The following is a 19264-nucleotide window of genomic DNA, read 5'->3' as shown; positions in this document are numbered from 1 at the left end:
TATTTCTTTCATCACCCAAACACGAGGCTCGGTTATATACGACGCTCTTCCCAAAAAACAAAAAAAAAATCAAAAAAAAAAAAAAAAAAAAAAAGATTAGGGGATGCAACACGAGGACTTCCCAGGAGGTCTCCCATCCTAGTACTACACTTGCCCAAACTCGCTTAACTTTGGAGTTCTTATGGGATCCGGTGCATGTGAGTTGGTATGATCGCATCCGTTGGTCTACGACTTGTAATTGTATTTAACCATTTCTTTGCCGTTTGCACGAAATTCAAAAATAAATAAATAAAATTAGTACGACTACTCTATTTCTTTCATCTCCCAAGATCGAGGCTCGTCGTATAAGATCGAGGCTCGGTTATATACGACGCGCTTCCCAAAAAACAAAAAACCAAAAAAAAAAAAAAAGAAAAAAAGATTGGGGGATGCAACACGAGGACTTCCCAGGAGGTCACCCATCCTAGTACTACTCTCGCCCAAACTCGCTTAACTTCGGAGTTCTGATGGGATCCGGTGCATGTGAGTTGGTATGATCGCATCCGTTAGTCTACGACTTGTAATTGTATTTAACCATTTCTTTGCCGTTTGCACGAAATTCAAAAATAAATAAATAAAATTAGTACGACTACTCTATTTCTTTCATCTCCCAAGATCGAGGCTCGTCGTATGAGATCGAGGCTCGGTTATATTGAAGGAAAAATCTTGTCCTAGCTAAGAACATGCATGAACATTTGAATACATAGGCATACTAATAACACTTTAAAGTAGGCATGCATTCAAAAACAATTCATAAAACCCATGACTTTCAAAGCCTAGTATACGGTGAACCATAAGACTCTTTAACAATATTAAAGAGAATAAGAATTTAGAGATTCTTTACCCTTGAAGCTCATCCTTGATTGCACAAGGGATTCACCCAAGTGGAGGGCCTTCAAGTCACCTCCTTGCTCCTTGGATCTTCCTTGTGATTTCCTCCCTTTTAGTGCTCCTTTTTCTTCTTTGAGGATTTGAGGATTTGTTCTCCAAAACACCAAAAGTTTGGTGTCTCTAAGTCTCCACACCAAAGATGTTGTGTGAAGATGAAATGGATGACTTAGGGAAGAAAGATTGCTAGATGTTCTTCCCCTAAGGTGGCCGGCCTCTATGTAGAAAATGAGAGAATAGGTTTCACCCAAATTCCCTTAGAAAACCCCTTAGGATGAAATGGTTATAAAGATGTCTTTATACCACCTCACAATGGAGTGGCAAACTTGCAATTAAGCCAAGTTCACTACCCTCCACCCTTATGGCCGGCCATATGTTGTTATTGGGCTTAATTGCCCATTTTGTTTTAGTTGTCATACAACTTAAACATAATGGGCCTTGTGGACCAAAACGTTTTTGCGCCCCGAAGCCCAAAACTAACTTAAACGCCTAATACGAACGTTTCGTATAATTAATTAACTATTTAATTAATCTTGACCATTCTTCAATTAAACCATTTAATTGCTGATCCATTTCATATAATTTCTTCACTTATATCCTTACTCGGTGTACGATCCATTAGGTTCCAATTAGCGAGGTAGTGGGCGATGTTACTCTTAACGATCGATTGTGAATTGAAACCACATTTCAATTCTCCCTTAAAATTAGTGTTTGCTAATCTTTAGGGCTTCCACAAACCATGGGTGACGCCTAGCAGCATGTCATGGTTACCCAAGCTAAGTAGAAGTGGTTGGAGAACCTATCCAGTTACAACTACAATGCAATACGGTCATTCTCTAATACAATACTCTTAATCACATTGTTTAAGTGATAGTTTGTTTCATGTCTACTATCCAATGTGATACTTCTCTATATGATTCAATTGAATAAGATTTGGAACATCTTCCTTAGTCATATTCATATGCTTTGGCCAAAGACTCTCGAATCATATCTTAGAGTATTCTCCTTCCATCATTGAAGGTTAGAGATCCCTTGTTGTACATTCATATGCCTACATGACTAGATAGCTTGACCCCAACAATGCCGTGGACACTCCAATGGAATGCCGTTGACATAATCAAAGATCAAGGACCTAACCATTAGACATCAATGATGCCTCAGGTCAAAGGACTACTTTGCATATTGCAACTATTGAGTTCTCACATGACATGTATGTTCGAACTCTCGTTTGATCGTTGTTCAGTGTACTCGATTACTCTTTCGAGCACCTATGTGTTTGCCTTAGTGTCCAACACCAAATGACTTGAGACTAGTTCATACTCACGCTTGAGTCGACATAACACATACTAACCTTAGCGGATTGTCAATGCCCAATTGGCAATCCTATGGCTAGGAACGTTTTAGGAAGGAACATAAGAGAAAGGTCTCGTTAATTTAACTAACTTAAATCACTTGTCTCTTAGATCAAATACATTCCTTGGATTCCCTTATTGCTTAAACACAAGATACTATAAATAGTGATTAACAATAAGCTTTGCCCTCTATTAAACATATAAAAGTATAACACAATAAGTATTCCAAAAAGCTATTACATCAAATGAGTGGCTTTGTGGGCATACTTCCAACATATATACGACGCGCTTCCCAAAAAACAAAAACCCAAAAAAAAAAAAAAAAAAAAAAAGATTGGCGGATGCAACACGAGGACTTCCCAGGAGGTCACCCATCCTAGTACTACTCTCGCCCAAACTCGCTTAACTTCGGAGTTCTGATGGGATCCGGTGCATGTGAGTTGGTATGATCGCATCCGTTAGTCTACGACTTGTAATTGTATTTAACCATTTCTTTGCCGTTTGCACGAAATTCAAAAATAAATAAATAAAATTAGTATGACTACTCTATTTCTTTCATCTCCCAAGATCGAGGCTCGTCGTATAAGATCGAGGCTCGGTTATATACGACGCGCTTCCCAAAAAACAAAAAACCAAAAAAAAAAAAAAAGAAAAAAAGATTGGGGGATGCAACACGAGGACATCCCAGGAGGTCACCCATCCTAGTACTACTCTCGCCCAAACTCGCTTAACTTCAGAGTTCTGATGGGATCCGGTGCATGTGCGTTGGTATGATCGCATTCGTTAGTCTACGACTTGTAATTGTCTTTAACCATTTCTTTGCCGTTTGCACGAAATTCAAAAATAAATAAATAAAATTAGTACGACTACTCTATTTCTTTCATCTCCCAAGATCGAGGCTCGTCGTATAAGATCGAGGCTCGGTTATATACGACGCGCTTCCCAAAAAACAAAAAACCAAAAAAAAAAAAAAAGAAAAAAAGATTGGGGGATGCAACACGAGGACTTCCCAGGAGGTCACCCATCCTAGTACTACTCTCGCCCAAACTCGCTTAACTCCGGAGTTCTGATAGGATCCGGTGCATGTGAGTTGGTATGATCGCATCCGTTAGTCTACGACTTGTAATTGTATTTAACCATTTCTTTGCCGTTTGCACGAAATTCAAAAATAAATAAATAAAAATAGTACGACTACTCTATTTCTTTCATCTCCCAAGATCGAGGCTCGTCGTATAAGATCGATGCTCGGTTATATACGACGCGCTTCCCAAAAAACAAAAAACCAAAAAAAAAAAAAAAGAAAAAAAGATTGGGGGATGCAACACGAGGACATCCCAGGAGGTCACCCATCCTAGTACTACTCTCGCCCAAACTCGCTTAACTTCAGAGTTCTGATGGGATCCGGTGCATGTGAGTTGGTATGATCGCATTCGTTAGTCTACGACTTGTAATTGTCTTTAACCATTTCTTTGCCGTTTGCACGAAATTCAAAAATAAATAAATAAAATTAGTACGACTACTCTATTTCTTTCATCTCCCAAGATCGAGGCTCGTCGTATAAGATCGAGGCTCGGTTATATACGACGCGCTTCCCAAAAAACAAAAAACCAAAAAAACAAAAAAAAGAAAAAAAGATTGGGGGATGCAACACGAGGACTTCCCAGGAGGTCACCCATCCTAGTACTACTCTCGCCCAAACTCGCTTAACTCCGGAGTTCTGATGGGATCCGGTGCATGTGAGTTGGTATGATCGCATCCGTTAGTCTACGACTTGTAATTGTATTTAACCATTTCTTTGCCGTTTGCACGAAATTCAAAAATAAATAAATAAAAATAGTACGACTACTCTATTTCTTTCATCTCCCAAGATCGAGGCTCGTCGTATAAGATCGATGCTCGGTTATATACGACGCGCTTCCCAAAAAACAAAAAACCAAAAAAAAAAAAAAAGAAAAAAAGATTGGGGGATGCAACACGAGGACTTCCCAGGAGGTCACCCATCCTAGTACTACTCTCGCCCAAACTCGCTTAACTTCGGAGTTCTGATGGGATCCGGTGCATGTGAGTTGGTATGATCGCATCCGTTAGTCTACGACTTGTAATTGTATTTAACCATTTCTTTGCCGTTTGCACAAAATTCAAAAATAAATAAATAAAATTAGTACGACTACTCTATTTCTTTCATCTCCCAAGATCGAGGCTCGTCGTATAAGATCGAGGCTCGTCGTATAAGATCGAGGCTCGGTTATATACGACGCGCTTCCCAAAAAACAAAAAACCAAAAAAAAAAAAAAAGAAAAAAAGATCGGGGGATGCAACACGAGGGCTTCCCAGGAGGTCACCCATCCTAGTACTACTCTCGCCCTAACTCGCTTAACTTCGGACTTCTGATGGGATCCGGTGCATGTGAGTTGGTATGATCGCATCCGTTAGTCTACGACTTGTAATTGTATTTAACCATTTCTTTGCCGTTTGCACGAAATTCAAAAATAAATAAATAAAATTAGTAGGACTACTCTATTTCTTTCATCTCCCAAGATCGAGGCTCGTCGTATAAGATCGAGGCTCGGTTATATACGACGCGCTTCCCAAAAAACAAAAAACCAAAAAAAAAAAAAAAGAAAAAAAGATTGGGGGATGCAACACGAGGACTTCCCAGGAGGTCACCCATCCTAGTACTACTCTCGCCCAAACTCGCTTAACTTCGGAGTTCTGATGGGATCCGGTGCATGTGTGTTGGTATGATCGCATCCGTTAGTCTACGACTTGTAATTGTATTTAACCATTTCTTTGCCGTTTCCACGAAATTCAAAAATAAATAAATAAAATTAGTACGACTACTCTATTTCTTTCATCTCCCAAGATCGAGGCTCGTCGTATAAGATCGAGGCTCGGTTATATACGACGCGCTTCCCAAAAAACAAAAAACCAAAAAAAAAAAAAAAGAAAAAAAGATTGGGGGATGCAACACGAGGACTTCCCAGGAGGTCACCCATCCTAGTACTACTCTCGCCCAAACTCGCTTAACTTCGGAGTTCTGATGGGATCCGGTGCATGTGAGTTGGTATGATCGCATCCGTTAGTCTACGACTTGTAATTGTATTTAACCATTTCTTTGCCGTTTGCACAAAATTCAAAAATAAATAAATAAAATTAGTACGACTACTCTATTTCTTTCATCTCCCAAGATCGAGGCTCGTCGTATAAGATCGAGGCTCGGTTATATACGACGCGCTTCCCAAAAAACAAAAAACCAAAAAAAAAAAAAAAAAGAAAAAAAGATTGGGGGATGCAACACGAGGACTTCCCAGGAGGTCACCCATCCTAGTACTACTCTCGCCCAAACTCGCTTCACTTCGGAGTTCTGATGGGATCCGGTGCATGTGAGTTGGTATGATCGCATCCGTTAGTCTACGACTTGTAATTGTATTTAACCATTTCTTTGCCGTTTGCACGAAATTCAAAAATAAATAAATAAAATTAGTACGACTACTCTATTTCTTTCATCTCCCAAGATCGAGGCTCGTCGTATAAGATCGAGGCTCGGTTATATACGACGCGCTTTGATAGGAGCATATTCATGCGACTTAAATGGCTTGTTCTCGTGCATTTACGTTATGTTTCTTTAGTTATTTTAGTACTTTAAGCTATTTTCGTGTGTTTATAGGTCCAAAGGGCTAAAGGAGCAAAAAGATGCATTTTGGAGACTTTTGGAGCACTTTTGGGCTAAGGATGGATAGCTTATGCTTGGAGCCAAAGTGTTGGACGAAATTGAAGACCTAATTGGAGCCAAAGTGTTGGAACCTTGTTCTCTTTAGTTTTAGGACATTTAAACCTTTCCTAATCCCAATCATGCCATGCATAACACACATCCATTCTAACACATTGTCATTGCACATGCATTTCCTTCATTAGTTAACTCACATGCACTTATCACTTATCATCACCACATATCATATCACTTAATCACTTATCACTTATCATCACCACTTAACCACTTATCATATCATAACCACATATCATATCACTTATCACTTATCACTTAACATATCATCCACCTACTTCACCTACAACATCCACCTACTTCACCTACAACATCCACTTCACCTACAACATCCACCTACTTCACCTACAACATCCACCTACTTCACCTACAAATGACATAGCCATATGTTCCCTCCACTACTCCTATAAATACCCTTGCATTCATTCATTCATGGACATCTCATTTCATACACAACACATTACAAACACATTCTCCCTTCCCTAGCCGTGAGCTTCCCATCCATTCCCTTATAATCCAAACACCACTCCTCATCCATTTCCATAATCCCCCAAACCTCACCTTAGACCTTGTGCTACAACAACGAGGAAGATAAGAGGGCCTAAACGTTCATACAATTCAAGTGTGAGTTGTTGGAATGTTTAGGTGTTTCTTTGATTTCAAAGTTTAAATTCAATTCTCTTTGTTTTGTATGAGGAACTAAACCCCCCTTTAGCTAGGGGGGGATTCGAAATATATGTTTATGCTTGCATTTTGATTTGATTACTTCTAATTGCGTTTCATAAGTTGTGGATTCAATTTGTTTAACCGTTTGATTGATAACTTATTTATGTATGTTTATTAAGAATGCGCGCTTAATTTTCATGCATGAATATGACGCTAGAATATAAGTGAGTTTCACCTAATCGTTATGAACTTATATTCACAAGTAGTGGAGGTTGCTTATAAACAATCGCGTTAAACGAATTCTTGGCATAAGTTTCATGCAATCATAGTAACGAATGCCTCGTCAACACTTATAGTTTTCATGATGCTTAATGATTCTTGCTTGTTTCTCTATTATGCAATTCATGTAGGGAACTTGTGAGGAATGCTTTGGGTTGTCGTATGCAATCATCCAATTCATTAACTTAAGGAAAACTTGACGGTTAATTTAAGCGGACCTAATTAACCCGGGGTGTTGAGAATTCATGGTTTATTGAAGTGCAATTGGAAATCATTTTATTATGCAAGTGTAACATGTATGGAGATGAACCCCTTAGCTAGCCATACCATCCATTCATTTCCGTCAATTTCATATTTACAATTTGTTTTCTTTACAATCTATCCATTTTAGTTTAAATTCGTCCAAAATCAATCCCCCCATATTTCGTTTAAGTCTTAGTCTTAATCTTTCTTATTTTTAGTTTTGAATTCTTCGAGTTTAGTATAGCATTTTAGTTTGTGTTTTTAAAAGCATTTTGAGTCTTTTGATTTGTTTTAGTGTTTTAAAGTTTAGTTTTACATTCTTTGAGTCTAGTTTAGTGTTTTATATTATGTTTTTACGTTTTTAAGTCAAATCCAAGTGATTAACAATCCCTCCTAATCCCCGGTCCAGAACGATCCCTACTTGCACCTATACTACAATTGATAAAAAGAGGGTTTAATTTGTGTGCGTATAAACCACGCATCAAATTTTGGCGCCGTTGCCGGGGATTAGAAAATTTGCTAATCCCTTGGATTGTTTGTTTCTGTATTGTCTTTTAGATTTAGTTTTTTTTTATTTGTGTTTTGTTTGTTAAGAACAAGATGGCACTTAATAATGCTTCTCTTTTGTCACAACTCATGGAAAGGTCCCAAATGCAAAGAGTTGATATATTTAATCTTCAATCAAGGAATAACGTGTTTTCCAATACTTACAATTCGGATTGGAGTGATCATTCAAACTCTATGTGGTGGGAACCTCAAAATGCTCAACAAGGAGGATATTGGCAGCCACCACAACCTCATATTCAATATGCCCAACCAAATTTAAGTTCGTCAATAAATTATAACCAAAAGCTTGATGAATTAATTTGTTTGGTGCAGGGCTTACAAAATCAAGACAATGAGGCTCAACAAGAAGGATATTGGCAGCCGTATGAGGAGTTCTATTCAACGCCTATGCAGCCACCACAACCTGCCCAAAGTAATGTAGGTAATTCAAATGATAATGATACGATTTTTCAATTACTTACTACTCTGGAAAAGCAAATCGGGCAGATAACGGAGTTCGAAGGACAATTTTGCGACCAAGGCGAACTCCCTAGTTCAACCATTGCAAATCAGAAGAGAGATTTTGAAACTGCCAAGGAAATCATGTTGAGAAGTGACAAGGAGGTTGGAACGGACCCTCAACCATCAAAATCAAATCACAAGGAAGAGGAATACACCCAACCCACGGAAAGGGTGGAAACACCTTTACCGGAGGCTCCTATTGCTCCTATGCCATCTAATACAGGTATGGTTGTTCCAAATTTCATTATTTTTAACCCTATTCCTTGCAGATTCATGACTTCCAAGGAAGAAGAAGGTGAAAAAGACATCTTGGAAGCCCTTCCAAAGGTGACAAGTAGGGAATGTCATGAATCCATCAAAGAGGACGTTCTTGAAACCACAAAATCCAAAGAAGTTAAATTTGATGACATTGGACAAGTAATAACCATCACTTGCAATCTGGCCAAGTCCAATATCCCTGAAACTTTCAAAGGAGTGGTATTTGTCATTGAGTTCTTGTCGGACAAAACAAGTAAGTATTTTTTTCCAAATTCCATTAGATTTTATACTAACTTGCTATTTTTTTTTAATCAGGCACCTACACTAGAATTCAAACCAATGCCGGTTCACTTCAAGTATCACCTTCCATTCAAGGACCAATTCCATGCCGTTTGATTTTATTTATGCTAATAAAAACAAAAAAAAAAAAAAAAAAAAAAAAAAAAAAAGAAAAAGAAAAAGAAAAAAAGAAAGATACTAAACATGGAGAAAGGTGGAGCTTCACAAAGGTTGTTTGCGTGAAGTCCCACTACGAGGCGCAGAAGCGGAAGGCGCAGAAGCGGGAGGCATAGAAGCGGGAGGCATCGAAGCGGAAGGCATCGGAGCGGGAGGCATCGGAGCTAGAGCATTCCAGGCCTCAATACTTGGCCAAGCGCTGGATGACCCAGGAAAAAGGTGCCTCTGGAGATAAGACGCAAGCCTTTGACGGTCACTGTGAATTCGACCCTCAGATTCTTGCAGCTCATCAAGCTTCCTCTTCATCCCCGACGAATAGTTATTTGCAAGCACATGCAAACTTCTATTCTCGTACTTAAGCTGCTGGATCTCTTGCTTAAGTCTTTCCACCTCTGCCATCAACGATTCCACCTGACGGGAGCGGGCAAGCAGGCGTAGGCCCATGTTGGACACAGAGCTCGCACACTGAACACTAAGTGCGAGGGACTCTTGAACGGCCAACTCATCGGACCGTCCTGACAGCAGCCTACTATCTTTTGGAGTGAGGAGGTTTTTAGCTACTATTGTAGCTGTTGTGGCGTCCTGCATCACAGAGTCTTCACCTGAAAGAGGACCGTTAGAAGATAAAAAAGAAGGGCGCCATACATTACCTTGACGGGGCGCAACCGGATCGCTGCTGAGACTCAAATCTAAGCTAAGGTTCGATGAGTTTGCCATTTTTTTTCAAAAGTGTTCAAAGAGAAGGGGTGGATGGAGTTAAAAATTTCACAAAGGGCCGGAGTCGAGTTTCAGGAATGGGAAATCTTCAGAGTGTGTATGTTGGCGGTGATCGATAGCTCTATAAAATGCCAAGGCGACGCGTCCACCGATTCAAAGAGCCGGATTTTCCGGCGAAAGTTAGGCGACGCTCCCTCGGCTTTTCAGAAAACGCGTTCAACTTTGTCAAAAGATTTCTGACAAAGCTGAAAACACGTGGAGGCCATCATCGCAACTACACGTCTTTAGCCGACAAGCGCAAAGTTCGGCGACGCTTTCTCTGCTTTTCAGAAAACGCGTGCAGCTTTGTCAAAAGGAGCCGCATCTTCACTACCACGTGTCGTTCAGAAAGAGAAGGGGCGTCGTTCAGAAATCGAAGGGGCGCCTGCTCAGAAATCGAAGAGGCGTATTCAAAGATCGAAGAGGCGCCACTATTTCAAAAAGCCGGAATTGCGGGATCAAAACGTTTGTCGACAAGGGTAAAAAGTACCACCACTTGATATTATCTCTATATATGTCGACCTTCGTCTTTTATGGCAGGGCAAACCTGAAGAAAATGCCCAACTCTCCCTCACCTCTGAGGGTGCACTCCCAGCAAAGCCTTTCAAAATACTCAATTCTTTCTTCTTCCCCAAAGATGATACCAGATGCCTGGAGTACATATGACCCAGGAGGAAACGGCGGATTGAAGCATGTGCTGATTCATTCACCGCTTCTTCAAAGCAAAGGTATCTCATATCATCAAGGTCAAAAGCAAAAGTATCTCATATCATGCTCTTTCCCTGTCTTTTTCTTTGTCCTTGTTCTTACTCGCATGGCAAAGTAAAAGAAGCAATCTCGCCCAAACTCGCTTAACTTCGGAGTTCTGATGGGATCTGGTGCATGTGAGTTGGTATGATCGCATCCGTTAGTCTACGACTTGTAATTGTATTTAACCATTTCTTTGCCGTTTGCACGAAATTCAAAAATAAATAAATAAAATTAGTACGACTACTCTATTTCTTTCATCTCCCAAGATCGAGGCTCGTCGTATAAGATCGAGGCTCGGTTATATACGACGCGCTTCCCAAAAAACAAAAAACCAAAAAAAAAAAAAAAAGAAAAAAAGATTGGGGGATGCAACACGAGGACTTCCCAGGAGGTCACCCATCCTAGTACTACTCTCGCCCAAACTCGCTTAACTTCGGAGTTCTGATGGGATCCGGTGCATGTGAGTTGGTATGATCGCATCCGTTAGTCTACGACTTGTAATTGTATTTAACCATTTCTTTGCCGTTTGCACGAAATTCAAAAATAAATAAATAAAATTAGTACGACTACTCTATTTCTTTCATCTCCCAAGATCGAGGCTCGTCGTATAAGATCGAGGCTCGGTTATATACGACGCGCTTCCCAAAAAACAAAAAACCAAGAAAAAAAAAAAAAGAAAAAAAGATTGGGGGATGCAACACGAGGACTTCCCAGGAGGTCACCCATCCTAGTACTACTCTCGCCCAAACTCGCTTAACTTCGGAGTTCTGATGGGATCCGGTGCATGTGAGTTGGTACGATCGCATCCGTTAGTCTACGACTTGTAATTGTATTTAACCATTTCTTTGCCGTTTGCACGAAATTCAAAAATAAATAAATAAAATTAGTACGACTACTCTATTTCTTTCATCTCCCAAGATCGAGGCTCGTCGTATAAGATCGAGGCTCGGTTATATACGACGCGCTTCCCAAAAAACAAAAAACCAAAAAAAAAAAAAAAAGAAAAAAAGATTGGGGGATGCAACACGAGGACTTCCAAGGAGGTCACCCATCCTAGTACTACTCTCGCCCAAACTCGCTTAACTTCGGAGTTCTGATGGGATCCGGTACATGTGAGTTGGTATGATCGCATCCGTTAGTCTACGACTTGTAATTGTATTTAACCATTTCTTTGCCGTTTGCACGAAATTCAAAAATAAATAAATAAAATTAGTACGACTACTCTATTTCTTTCATCTCCCAAGATCGAGGCTCGTCGTATAAGATCGAGGCTCGGTTATATACGACGCGCTTCCCAAAAAACAAAAAACCAAAAAAAAAAAAAAAAGAAAAAAAGATTGGGGGATGCAACACGAGGACTTCCCAGGAGGTCACCCATCCTAGTACTACTCTCGCCCAAACTCGCTTAACTTCGGAGTTCTGATGGGATCTGGTGCATGTGAGTTGGTATGATCGCATCCGTTAGTCTACGACTTGTAATTGTATTTAACCATTTCTTTGCCGTTTGCACGAAATTCAAAAATAAATAAATAAAATTAGTACGACTACTATATTTCTTTCATCTCCCAAGATCGAGGCTCGTCGTATAAGATCGAGGCTCGGTTATATACGACGCGCTTCCCAAAAAACAAAAAACCAAGAAAAAAAAAAAAAGAAAAAAAGATTGGGGGATGCAACACGAGGACTTCCCAGGAGGTCACCCATCCTAGTACTACTCTCGCCCAAACTCGCTTAACTTCGGAGTTCTGATGGGATCCGGTGCATGTGAGTTGGTACGATCGCATCCGTTAGTCTACGACTTGTAATTGTATTTAACCATTTCTTTGCCGTTTGTACGAAATTCAAAAATAAATAAATAAAATTAGTACGACTACTCTATTTCTTTCATCTCCCAAGATCGAGGCTCGTCGTATAAGATCGAGGCTCGATTATATACGACGCGCTTCCCAAAAAACAAAAAACCAAAAAAAAAAAAAAAAAAAAAAAAGATTGGGGGATGCAACACGAGGACTTCCCAGGAGGTCACCCATCCTAGTACTACTCTCGCCCAAACTCGCTTAACTTCGGAGTTCTGATGGGATCCGGTGCATGTGAGTTGGTATGATCGCATCCGTTAGTCTACGACTTGTAATTGTATTTAACCATTTCTTTGCCGTTTGCACGAAATTCAAAAATAAATAAATAAAATTAGTACGACTACTCTATTTCTTTCATCTCCCAAGATCGAGGCTCGTCGTATAAGATCGAGGGTCGGTTATATACGACGCGCTTCCCAAAAAACAAAAAACCAAAAAAAAAAAAAAAAGAAAAAAAGATTCGGGGATGCAACACGAGGACTTCCCAGGAGGTCACGCATCCTAGTAGTACTCTCGCCCAAACTCGCTTAACTTCGGAGTTCTGATGGGATCCGGTGCATGTGAGTTCGTATGATCGCATCCGTTAGTCTACGACTTGTAATTGTATTTAACCATTTCTTTGCCGTTTGCATGAAATTCAAAAATAAATAAATAAAATTAGTACGACTACTCTATTTCTTTCATCTCCCAAGATCGGGGCTCGTCGTATAAGATCGAGGCTCGGTTATATACGACGCGCTTCCCAAAAAACAAAAAACCAAGAAAAAAAAAAAAGAAAAAAAGATTGGGGGATGCAACACGAGGACTTCCCAGGAGGTCACCCATCCTAGTACTACTCTCGCCCAAACTCGTTTAACTTCGGAGTTCTGATGGGATCCGGTGCATGTGAGTTGGTATGATCGCATCCGTTAGTCTACGACTTGTAATTGTATTTAACCATTTTTTTGCCGTTTGCACGAAATTCAAAAATAAATAAATAAAATTAGTACGACTACTCTATTTCTTTCATCTCCCAAGATCGAGGCTCGTGGTATAAGATCGAGGCTCGGTTATATACGACGCGCTTCCCAAAAAACAAAAAACCAAAAAAGAAAAAAAAAAAAAAAAAGATTGGGGGATGCAACACGAGGACTTCCCAGGAGGTCACCCATCCTAGTACTACTCTTGCCCAAACTCGCTTAACTTCGGAGTTCTGATGGGATCCGGTGCATGTGAGTTGGTATGATCGCATCCGTTAGTCTACGACTTGTAATTGTATTTAACCATTTCTTTGCCGTTTGCACGAAATTCAAAAATAAATAAATAAAATTAGTACGACTACTCTATTTCTTTCATCTCCCAAGATCGAGGCTCGTCGTATAAGATCGAGGCTCGGTTATATACGACGCGCTTCCCAAAAAACAAAAAACCAAAAAAAAAAAAAAAGAAAAAAAGATTGGGGGATGCAACACGAGGACTTCCCAGGAAGTCACCCATCCTAGTACTACTCTCGCCCAAACTCGCTTAACTTCGGAGTTCTGATGGGATCCGTTGCATGTGAGTTGGTATGATCGCATCCGTTAGTCTACGACTTGTAATTCTATTTAACCATTTCTTTGCCGTTTGCACGAAATTCAAAAATAATTAAATAAAATTAGTACGACTACTCTATTTCTTTCATCTCCCAAGATCGAGGCTCGTCGTATAAGATCGAGGCTCGGTTATATACGACGCGCTTCCCAAAAAACAAAAAACCAAAAAAAAAAACAAAAGAAAAAAAGATTGGGGGATGCAACACGAGGACTTCCCAGGAGGTCACCCATCCTAGTACTACTCTCGCCCAAACTCGCTTAACTTCGGAGTTCTGATGGGATCCGGTGCATGTGAGTTGGTATGATCGCATCCGTTAGTCTACGACTTGTAATTGTATTTAACCATTTCTTTGCCGTTTGCACGAAATTCAAAAATAAATAAATAAAATTAGTACGACTACTCTATTTCTTTCATCTCCCAAGATCGAGGCTCGGTTATATACGACGCGCTTCCCAAAAAACAAAAAACCAAAAAAAAAAAAAAAAAAAAAAAGATTGGGGGATGCAACACGAGGACTTCCCAGGAGGTCACCCATCCTAGTACTACTCTCGACCAAACTCGCTTAACTTCGGAGTTCTGATGGGATCCGGTGCATGTGAGTTGGTATGATCGCATCGGTTAGTCTACGACTTGTAATTGTATTTAACGATTTCTTTGCCGTTTGCAGGAAATTCAAAAATAATTAAATAAAATTAGTACGACTACTCTATTTCTTTCATCTCCCAAGATCGAAACTCGTCGTATAAGATCGAGGCTCGGTTATATACGACGCGCTTCGCAAAAAACAAAAAACCAAAAAAAAAAAAAAAAAAAAAAAGATTGGGGGATGCAACACGAGGACTTCCCAGGAGGTCACCCATCCTAGTACTACTCTCGCCCAAACTCGCTTAACTTCGGAGTTCTGATGGGATCCGGTGCATGTGAGTTGGTATGATCGCATCCGTTAGTCTACGACTTGTAATTGTATTTAACCATTTCTTTGCCGTTTGCACGAAATTCAAAAATAATTAAATAAAATTAGTACGACTACTCTATTTCTTTCATCTCCCAAGATCGAGGCTCGTCGTATAAGATCGAGGCTCGGTTATATACGACGCGTTTCCCAAAAAAGAAAAAACCAAAAAAAAAAAAAAAAAAAAAAAAGATTGGGGGATGCAACACGAGGACTTCCCAGGAGGTCACCCATCCTAGTACTACTCTCGCCCAAACTCGCTTAACTTCGGAGTTCTGATGGGATCCGGTGCATGTGAGTTGGTATGATCGCATCTGTTAGTCTACGACTTGTAATTGTATTTAACCATTTCTTTGCCGTTTGCACGAAATTCAAAAATAATTAAATAAAATTAGTACGACTACTCTATTTCTTTTATCTCCCAAGATCGAGGCTCGTCGTATAAGATCGAGGCTCGGTTATATACGACGCGCTTCCCAAAAAACAAAAAACCAAAAAAAAAAAAAAAAGAAAAAAAGATTGGGGGATGCAACACGAGGACTTCCCAGGAGGTCACCCATCCTAGTACTACGCTCGCCCAAACTCGCTTAACTTCGGAGTTCTGATGGGATCCGGTGCATGTGAGTTGGTATGATCGCATCCGTTAGTCTACGACTTGTAATTGTATTTAACCATTTCTTTGCCGTTTGCACGAAATTCAAAAATAATTAAATAAAATTAGTACGACTACTCTATTTCTTTTATCTCCCAAGATCGAGGCTCGTCGTATAAGATCGAGGCTCGGTTATATACGACGCGCTTCCCAAAAAACAAAAAACCAAAAAAAAAAAAAAAAGAAAAAAAGATTGGGGGATGCAACACGAGGACTTCCCAGGAGGTCACCCATCCTAGTACTACTCTCGCGCAAACTCGCTTAACTTCGGAGTTCTGATGGGATCCGGTGCATGTGAGTTGGTATGATCGCATCCGTTAGTCTACGACTTGTAATTGTATTTAACCATTTCTTTGCCGTTTGCACGAAATTCAAAAATAATTAAATAAAATTAGTACGACTACTCTATTTCTTTCATCTCCCAAGATCGAGGCTCGGTTATATACGACGCGCTTCCCAAAAAACAAAAACCAAAAAAAAACAAAAAAGAAAAAAAGATTGGGGGATGCAACACGAGGACTTCCCAGGAGGTCACCCATCCTAGTACTACGCTCGCCCAAACTCGCTTAACTTCGGAGTTCTGATGGGATCCGGTGCATGTGAGTTGGTATGATCGCATCCGTTAGTCTACGACTTGTAATTGTATTTAACCATTTCTTTGCCGTTTGCACGAAATTCAAAAATAATTAAATAAAATTAGTACGACTACTCTATTTCTTTCATCTCCCAAGATCGAGGCTCGTCGTATAAGATCGAGGCTCGGTTATATACGACGCGTTTCCCAAAAAAGAACAAACCAAAAAAAAAAAAAAAAGAAAAAAAGATTGGGGGATGCAACACGAGGACTTCCCAGGAGGTCACCCATCCTAGTACTACTCTCGCCCAAACTCGCTTAACTTCGGAGTTCTGATGGGATCCGGTGCATGTGAGTTGGTATGATCGCATCCGTTAGTCTACGACTTGTAATTGTATTTAACCATTTCTTTGCCGTTTGCACGAAATTCAAAAATAATTAAATAAAATTAGTACGACTACTCTATTTCTTTTATCTCCCAAGATCGAGGCTCGTCGTATAAGATCGAGGCTCGGTTATATACGACGCGCTTCCCAAAAAACAAAAAACCAAAAAAAAAAAAAAAAGAAAAAAAGATTGGGGGATGCAACACGAGGACTTCCCAGGAGGTCACCCATCCTAGTACTACGCTCGCCCAAACTCGCTTAACTTCGGAGTTCTGATGGGATCCGGTGCATGTGAGTTGGTATGATCGCATCCGTTAGTCTACGACTTGTAATTGTATTTAACCATTTCTTTGCCGTTTGCACGAAATTCAAAAATAATTAAATAAAATTAGTACGACTACTCTATTTCTTTTATCTCCCAAGATCGAGGCTCGTCGTATAAGATCGAGGCTCGGTAATATACGACGCGCTTCCCAAAAAACAAAAAACCAAAAAAAAAAAAAAAAGAAAAAAAGATTGGGTGATGCAACACGAGGACTTCCCAGGAGGTCACCTATCCTAGTACTACTCTCGCGCAAACTCGCTTAACTTCGGAGTTCTGATGGGATCCGGTGCATGTGAGTTGGTATGATCGCATCCGTTAGTCTACGACTTGTAATTGTATTTAACCATTTCTTTGCCGTTTGCACGAAATTCAAAAATAATTAAATAAAATTAGTACGACTACTCTATTTCTTTCATCTCCCAAGATCGAGGCTCGTCGTATAAGATCGAGGCTCGGTTATATACGACGCGCTTCCCAAAAAACAAAAACCAAAAAAAAACAAAAAAGAAAAAAAGATTGGGGGATGCAACACGAGGACTTCCCAAGAGGTCACCCATCCTAGTACTACTCTCGCCCAAACTCGCTTAACTTCGGAGTTCTGATGGGATCCGGTGCATGTGAGTTGGTATGATCGCATCCGTTAGTCTACGACTTGTAATTGTATTTAACCATTTCTTTGCCGTTTGCACGAAATTCAAAAATAATTAAATAAAATTAGTACGACTACTCTATTTCTTTCATCTCCCAAGATCGAGGCTCGTCGTATAAGATCGAGGCTCGGTTATATACGACGCGCTTCCCAAAAAACAAAAACCAAAAAAAAACAAAAAAGAAAAAAAGATTGGGGGATGCAACACGAGGACTTCCCAGGAGGTCACCCATCCTAGTACTACTCTCGCGCAAACTCGCTTAACTTCGGAGTTCTGATGGGATCCGGTGCATGTGAGTTGGTATGATCGCATCCGTTAGTCTACGACTTGTAATTGTATTTAACCATTTCTTTGCCGTTTGCACGAAATTCAAAAATAATTAAATAAAATTAGTACGACTACTCTATTTCTTTCATCTCCAAAGATCGAGGCTCGTCGTATAAGATCGAGGCTCGGTTATATACGACGCGCTTCGCAAAAAACAAAAAACCAAAAAAAAAAAAAAAGAAAAAAAGATTGGGGGATGCAACACGAGGACTTCCCAGGAGGTCACCCATCCTAGTACTACTCTCGCCCAAACTCGCTTAACTTCGGAGTTCTGATGGGATCCGGTGCATGTGAGTTGGTATGATCGCATCCGTTAGTCTACGACTTGTAATTGTATTTAACCATTTCTTTGCCGTTTGCACGAAATTCAAAAATAATTAAATAAAATTAGTACGACTACTCTATTTCTTTTATCTCCCAAGATCGAGGCTCGTCGTATAAGATCGAGGCTCGGTTATATACGACGCGCTTCCCAAAAAACAAAAAACCAAAAAAAAAAAAAAAAGAAAAAAAGATTGGGGGATGCAACACGAGGACTTCCCAGGAGGTCACCCATCCTAGTACTACTCTCGCGCAAACTCGCTTAACTTCGGAGTTCTGATGGGATCCGGTGCATGTGAGTTGGTATGATCGCATCCGTTAGTCTACGACTTGTAATTGTATTTAACCATTTCTTTGCCGTTTGCACGAAATTCAAAAATAATTAAATAAAATTAGTACGACTACTCTATTTCTTTCATCTCCCAAGATCGAGGCTCGGTTATATACGACGCGCTTCCCAAAAAACAAAAACCAAAAAAAAACAAAAAAGAAAAAAAGATTGGGGGATGCAACACGAGGACTTCCCAGGAGGTCACCCATCCTAGTACTACGCTCGCCCAAACTCGCTTAACTTCGGAGTTCTGATGGGATCCGGTGCATGTGAGTTGGTATGATCGCATCCGTTAGTCTACGACTTGTAATTGTATTTAACCATTTCTTTGCCGTTTGCACGAAATTCAAAAATAATTAAATAAAATTAGTACGACTACTCTATTTCTTTCATCTCCCAAGATCGAGGCTCGTCGTATAAGATCGAGGCTCGGTTATATACGACGCGTTTCCCAAAAAAGAAAAAACCAAAAAAAAAAAAAAAAGAAAAAAAGATTGGGGGATGCAACACGAGGACTTCCCAGGAGGTCACCCATCCTAGTACTACTCTCGCCCAAACTCGCTTAACTTCGGAGTTCTGATGGGATCCGGTGCATGTGAGTTGGTATGATCGCATCCGTTAGTCTACGACTTGTAATTGTATTTAACCATTTCTTTGCCGTTTGCACGAAATTCAAAAATAATTAAATAAAATTAGTACGACTACTCTATTTCTTTTATCTCCCAAGATCGAGGCTCGTCGTATAAGATCGAGGCTCGGTTATATACGACGCGCTTCCC

At 40.0% G+C, this 19264-nt stretch overlaps 34 non-coding genes and 4 pseudogenes across 34 annotated transcripts; all 38 read right to left on the bottom strand.

The window, feature by feature from the left end:
* Positions 1-100: 100 nt before the first annotated feature.
* LOC148694998 (5S ribosomal RNA) lies at positions 101-219 on the bottom strand (annotated as a pseudogene).
* A 206-nt stretch (positions 220-425) lies between these two features.
* LOC148694997 (5S ribosomal RNA) lies at positions 426-544 on the bottom strand. The gene has a single exon (XR_015965962.1). It is a non-coding gene; the product is annotated as a 5S ribosomal RNA (ribosomal RNA).
* A 2073-nt stretch (positions 545-2617) lies between these two features.
* On the bottom strand, positions 2618-2736 carry LOC148694996 (5S ribosomal RNA). Its single transcript, XR_015965999.1, has one exon. It is a non-coding gene; the product is annotated as a 5S ribosomal RNA (ribosomal RNA).
* Positions 2737-2942: 206 nt separating this feature from the next.
* On the bottom strand, positions 2943-3061 carry LOC148694995 (5S ribosomal RNA; annotated as a pseudogene).
* Positions 3062-3267: 206 nt separating this feature from the next.
* LOC148694994 (5S ribosomal RNA) lies at positions 3268-3386 on the bottom strand. Its single transcript, XR_015966080.1, has one exon. It is a non-coding gene; the product is annotated as a 5S ribosomal RNA (ribosomal RNA).
* Positions 3387-3592: 206 nt separating this feature from the next.
* LOC148694993 (5S ribosomal RNA) lies at positions 3593-3711 on the bottom strand. The gene has a single exon (XR_015966087.1). It is a non-coding gene; the product is annotated as a 5S ribosomal RNA (ribosomal RNA).
* Positions 3712-3918: 207 nt separating this feature from the next.
* Positions 3919-4037, bottom strand: LOC148694992 (5S ribosomal RNA). The gene has a single exon (XR_015966019.1). It is a non-coding gene; the product is annotated as a 5S ribosomal RNA (ribosomal RNA).
* A 206-nt stretch (positions 4038-4243) lies between these two features.
* Positions 4244-4362, bottom strand: LOC148694991 (5S ribosomal RNA). The gene has a single exon (XR_015965960.1). It is a non-coding gene; the product is annotated as a 5S ribosomal RNA (ribosomal RNA).
* Positions 4363-4588: 226 nt separating this feature from the next.
* On the bottom strand, positions 4589-4707 carry LOC148694990 (5S ribosomal RNA). Its single transcript, XR_015966057.1, has one exon. It is a non-coding gene; the product is annotated as a 5S ribosomal RNA (ribosomal RNA).
* A 206-nt stretch (positions 4708-4913) lies between these two features.
* LOC148694989 (5S ribosomal RNA) lies at positions 4914-5032 on the bottom strand. The gene has a single exon (XR_015966033.1). It is a non-coding gene; the product is annotated as a 5S ribosomal RNA (ribosomal RNA).
* A 206-nt stretch (positions 5033-5238) lies between these two features.
* LOC148694988 (5S ribosomal RNA) lies at positions 5239-5357 on the bottom strand. Its single transcript, XR_015965959.1, has one exon. It is a non-coding gene; the product is annotated as a 5S ribosomal RNA (ribosomal RNA).
* A 208-nt stretch (positions 5358-5565) lies between these two features.
* Positions 5566-5684, bottom strand: LOC148694987 (5S ribosomal RNA). The gene has a single exon (XR_015966000.1). It is a non-coding gene; the product is annotated as a 5S ribosomal RNA (ribosomal RNA).
* A 5218-nt stretch (positions 5685-10902) lies between these two features.
* LOC148694986 (5S ribosomal RNA) lies at positions 10903-11021 on the bottom strand. The gene has a single exon (XR_015965958.1). It is a non-coding gene; the product is annotated as a 5S ribosomal RNA (ribosomal RNA).
* A 207-nt stretch (positions 11022-11228) lies between these two features.
* Positions 11229-11347, bottom strand: LOC148694985 (5S ribosomal RNA). The gene has a single exon (XR_015966038.1). It is a non-coding gene; the product is annotated as a 5S ribosomal RNA (ribosomal RNA).
* A 207-nt stretch (positions 11348-11554) lies between these two features.
* Positions 11555-11673, bottom strand: LOC148694984 (5S ribosomal RNA). The gene has a single exon (XR_015966074.1). It is a non-coding gene; the product is annotated as a 5S ribosomal RNA (ribosomal RNA).
* A 207-nt stretch (positions 11674-11880) lies between these two features.
* On the bottom strand, positions 11881-11999 carry LOC148694983 (5S ribosomal RNA). The gene has a single exon (XR_015966039.1). It is a non-coding gene; the product is annotated as a 5S ribosomal RNA (ribosomal RNA).
* Positions 12000-12206: 207 nt separating this feature from the next.
* Positions 12207-12325, bottom strand: LOC148694982 (5S ribosomal RNA). The gene has a single exon (XR_015966037.1). It is a non-coding gene; the product is annotated as a 5S ribosomal RNA (ribosomal RNA).
* Positions 12326-12532: 207 nt separating this feature from the next.
* Positions 12533-12651, bottom strand: LOC148694981 (5S ribosomal RNA). Its single transcript, XR_015965957.1, has one exon. It is a non-coding gene; the product is annotated as a 5S ribosomal RNA (ribosomal RNA).
* Positions 12652-12858: 207 nt separating this feature from the next.
* LOC148694980 (5S ribosomal RNA) lies at positions 12859-12977 on the bottom strand (annotated as a pseudogene).
* Positions 12978-13183: 206 nt separating this feature from the next.
* LOC148694979 (5S ribosomal RNA) lies at positions 13184-13302 on the bottom strand. The gene has a single exon (XR_015965993.1). It is a non-coding gene; the product is annotated as a 5S ribosomal RNA (ribosomal RNA).
* Positions 13303-13509: 207 nt separating this feature from the next.
* Positions 13510-13628, bottom strand: LOC148694978 (5S ribosomal RNA). Its single transcript, XR_015966046.1, has one exon. It is a non-coding gene; the product is annotated as a 5S ribosomal RNA (ribosomal RNA).
* A 206-nt stretch (positions 13629-13834) lies between these two features.
* LOC148694977 (5S ribosomal RNA) lies at positions 13835-13953 on the bottom strand. Its single transcript, XR_015966081.1, has one exon. It is a non-coding gene; the product is annotated as a 5S ribosomal RNA (ribosomal RNA).
* Positions 13954-14160: 207 nt separating this feature from the next.
* LOC148694976 (5S ribosomal RNA) lies at positions 14161-14279 on the bottom strand. Its single transcript, XR_015965956.1, has one exon. It is a non-coding gene; the product is annotated as a 5S ribosomal RNA (ribosomal RNA).
* A 186-nt stretch (positions 14280-14465) lies between these two features.
* On the bottom strand, positions 14466-14584 carry LOC148694975 (5S ribosomal RNA). The gene has a single exon (XR_015966082.1). It is a non-coding gene; the product is annotated as a 5S ribosomal RNA (ribosomal RNA).
* A 206-nt stretch (positions 14585-14790) lies between these two features.
* Positions 14791-14909, bottom strand: LOC148694974 (5S ribosomal RNA). The gene has a single exon (XR_015965955.1). It is a non-coding gene; the product is annotated as a 5S ribosomal RNA (ribosomal RNA).
* A 207-nt stretch (positions 14910-15116) lies between these two features.
* On the bottom strand, positions 15117-15235 carry LOC148694973 (5S ribosomal RNA). The gene has a single exon (XR_015966025.1). It is a non-coding gene; the product is annotated as a 5S ribosomal RNA (ribosomal RNA).
* A 207-nt stretch (positions 15236-15442) lies between these two features.
* Positions 15443-15561, bottom strand: LOC148694972 (5S ribosomal RNA). The gene has a single exon (XR_015966018.1). It is a non-coding gene; the product is annotated as a 5S ribosomal RNA (ribosomal RNA).
* A 207-nt stretch (positions 15562-15768) lies between these two features.
* On the bottom strand, positions 15769-15887 carry LOC148694971 (5S ribosomal RNA). The gene has a single exon (XR_015966073.1). It is a non-coding gene; the product is annotated as a 5S ribosomal RNA (ribosomal RNA).
* A 186-nt stretch (positions 15888-16073) lies between these two features.
* Positions 16074-16192, bottom strand: LOC148694970 (5S ribosomal RNA). Its single transcript, XR_015966016.1, has one exon. It is a non-coding gene; the product is annotated as a 5S ribosomal RNA (ribosomal RNA).
* A 207-nt stretch (positions 16193-16399) lies between these two features.
* On the bottom strand, positions 16400-16518 carry LOC148694969 (5S ribosomal RNA). Its single transcript, XR_015965954.1, has one exon. It is a non-coding gene; the product is annotated as a 5S ribosomal RNA (ribosomal RNA).
* A 207-nt stretch (positions 16519-16725) lies between these two features.
* On the bottom strand, positions 16726-16844 carry LOC148694968 (5S ribosomal RNA). The gene has a single exon (XR_015966014.1). It is a non-coding gene; the product is annotated as a 5S ribosomal RNA (ribosomal RNA).
* A 207-nt stretch (positions 16845-17051) lies between these two features.
* Positions 17052-17170, bottom strand: LOC148694967 (5S ribosomal RNA; annotated as a pseudogene).
* Positions 17171-17376: 206 nt separating this feature from the next.
* On the bottom strand, positions 17377-17495 carry LOC148694966 (5S ribosomal RNA). The gene has a single exon (XR_015965968.1). It is a non-coding gene; the product is annotated as a 5S ribosomal RNA (ribosomal RNA).
* Positions 17496-17701: 206 nt separating this feature from the next.
* LOC148694965 (5S ribosomal RNA) lies at positions 17702-17820 on the bottom strand. Its single transcript, XR_015966072.1, has one exon. It is a non-coding gene; the product is annotated as a 5S ribosomal RNA (ribosomal RNA).
* A 206-nt stretch (positions 17821-18026) lies between these two features.
* Positions 18027-18145, bottom strand: LOC148694964 (5S ribosomal RNA). Its single transcript, XR_015965953.1, has one exon. It is a non-coding gene; the product is annotated as a 5S ribosomal RNA (ribosomal RNA).
* Positions 18146-18352: 207 nt separating this feature from the next.
* LOC148694963 (5S ribosomal RNA) lies at positions 18353-18471 on the bottom strand. Its single transcript, XR_015966071.1, has one exon. It is a non-coding gene; the product is annotated as a 5S ribosomal RNA (ribosomal RNA).
* Positions 18472-18657: 186 nt separating this feature from the next.
* Positions 18658-18776, bottom strand: LOC148694962 (5S ribosomal RNA). The gene has a single exon (XR_015966013.1). It is a non-coding gene; the product is annotated as a 5S ribosomal RNA (ribosomal RNA).
* A 207-nt stretch (positions 18777-18983) lies between these two features.
* Positions 18984-19102, bottom strand: LOC148694961 (5S ribosomal RNA). The gene has a single exon (XR_015965952.1). It is a non-coding gene; the product is annotated as a 5S ribosomal RNA (ribosomal RNA).
* Positions 19103-19264: the final 162 nt, after the last annotated feature.

The sequence above is a fragment of the Pyrus communis genome, chromosome 8, assembly GCF_041283825.1.
Source record: "Pyrus communis isolate YQ-2024b chromosome 8, ASM4128382v1, whole genome shotgun sequence".
Taxonomy (NCBI): Eukaryota; Viridiplantae; Streptophyta; class Magnoliopsida; order Rosales; family Rosaceae; genus Pyrus; species Pyrus communis.
This window is presented reverse-complemented; position numbering and strand designations above follow the sequence as displayed.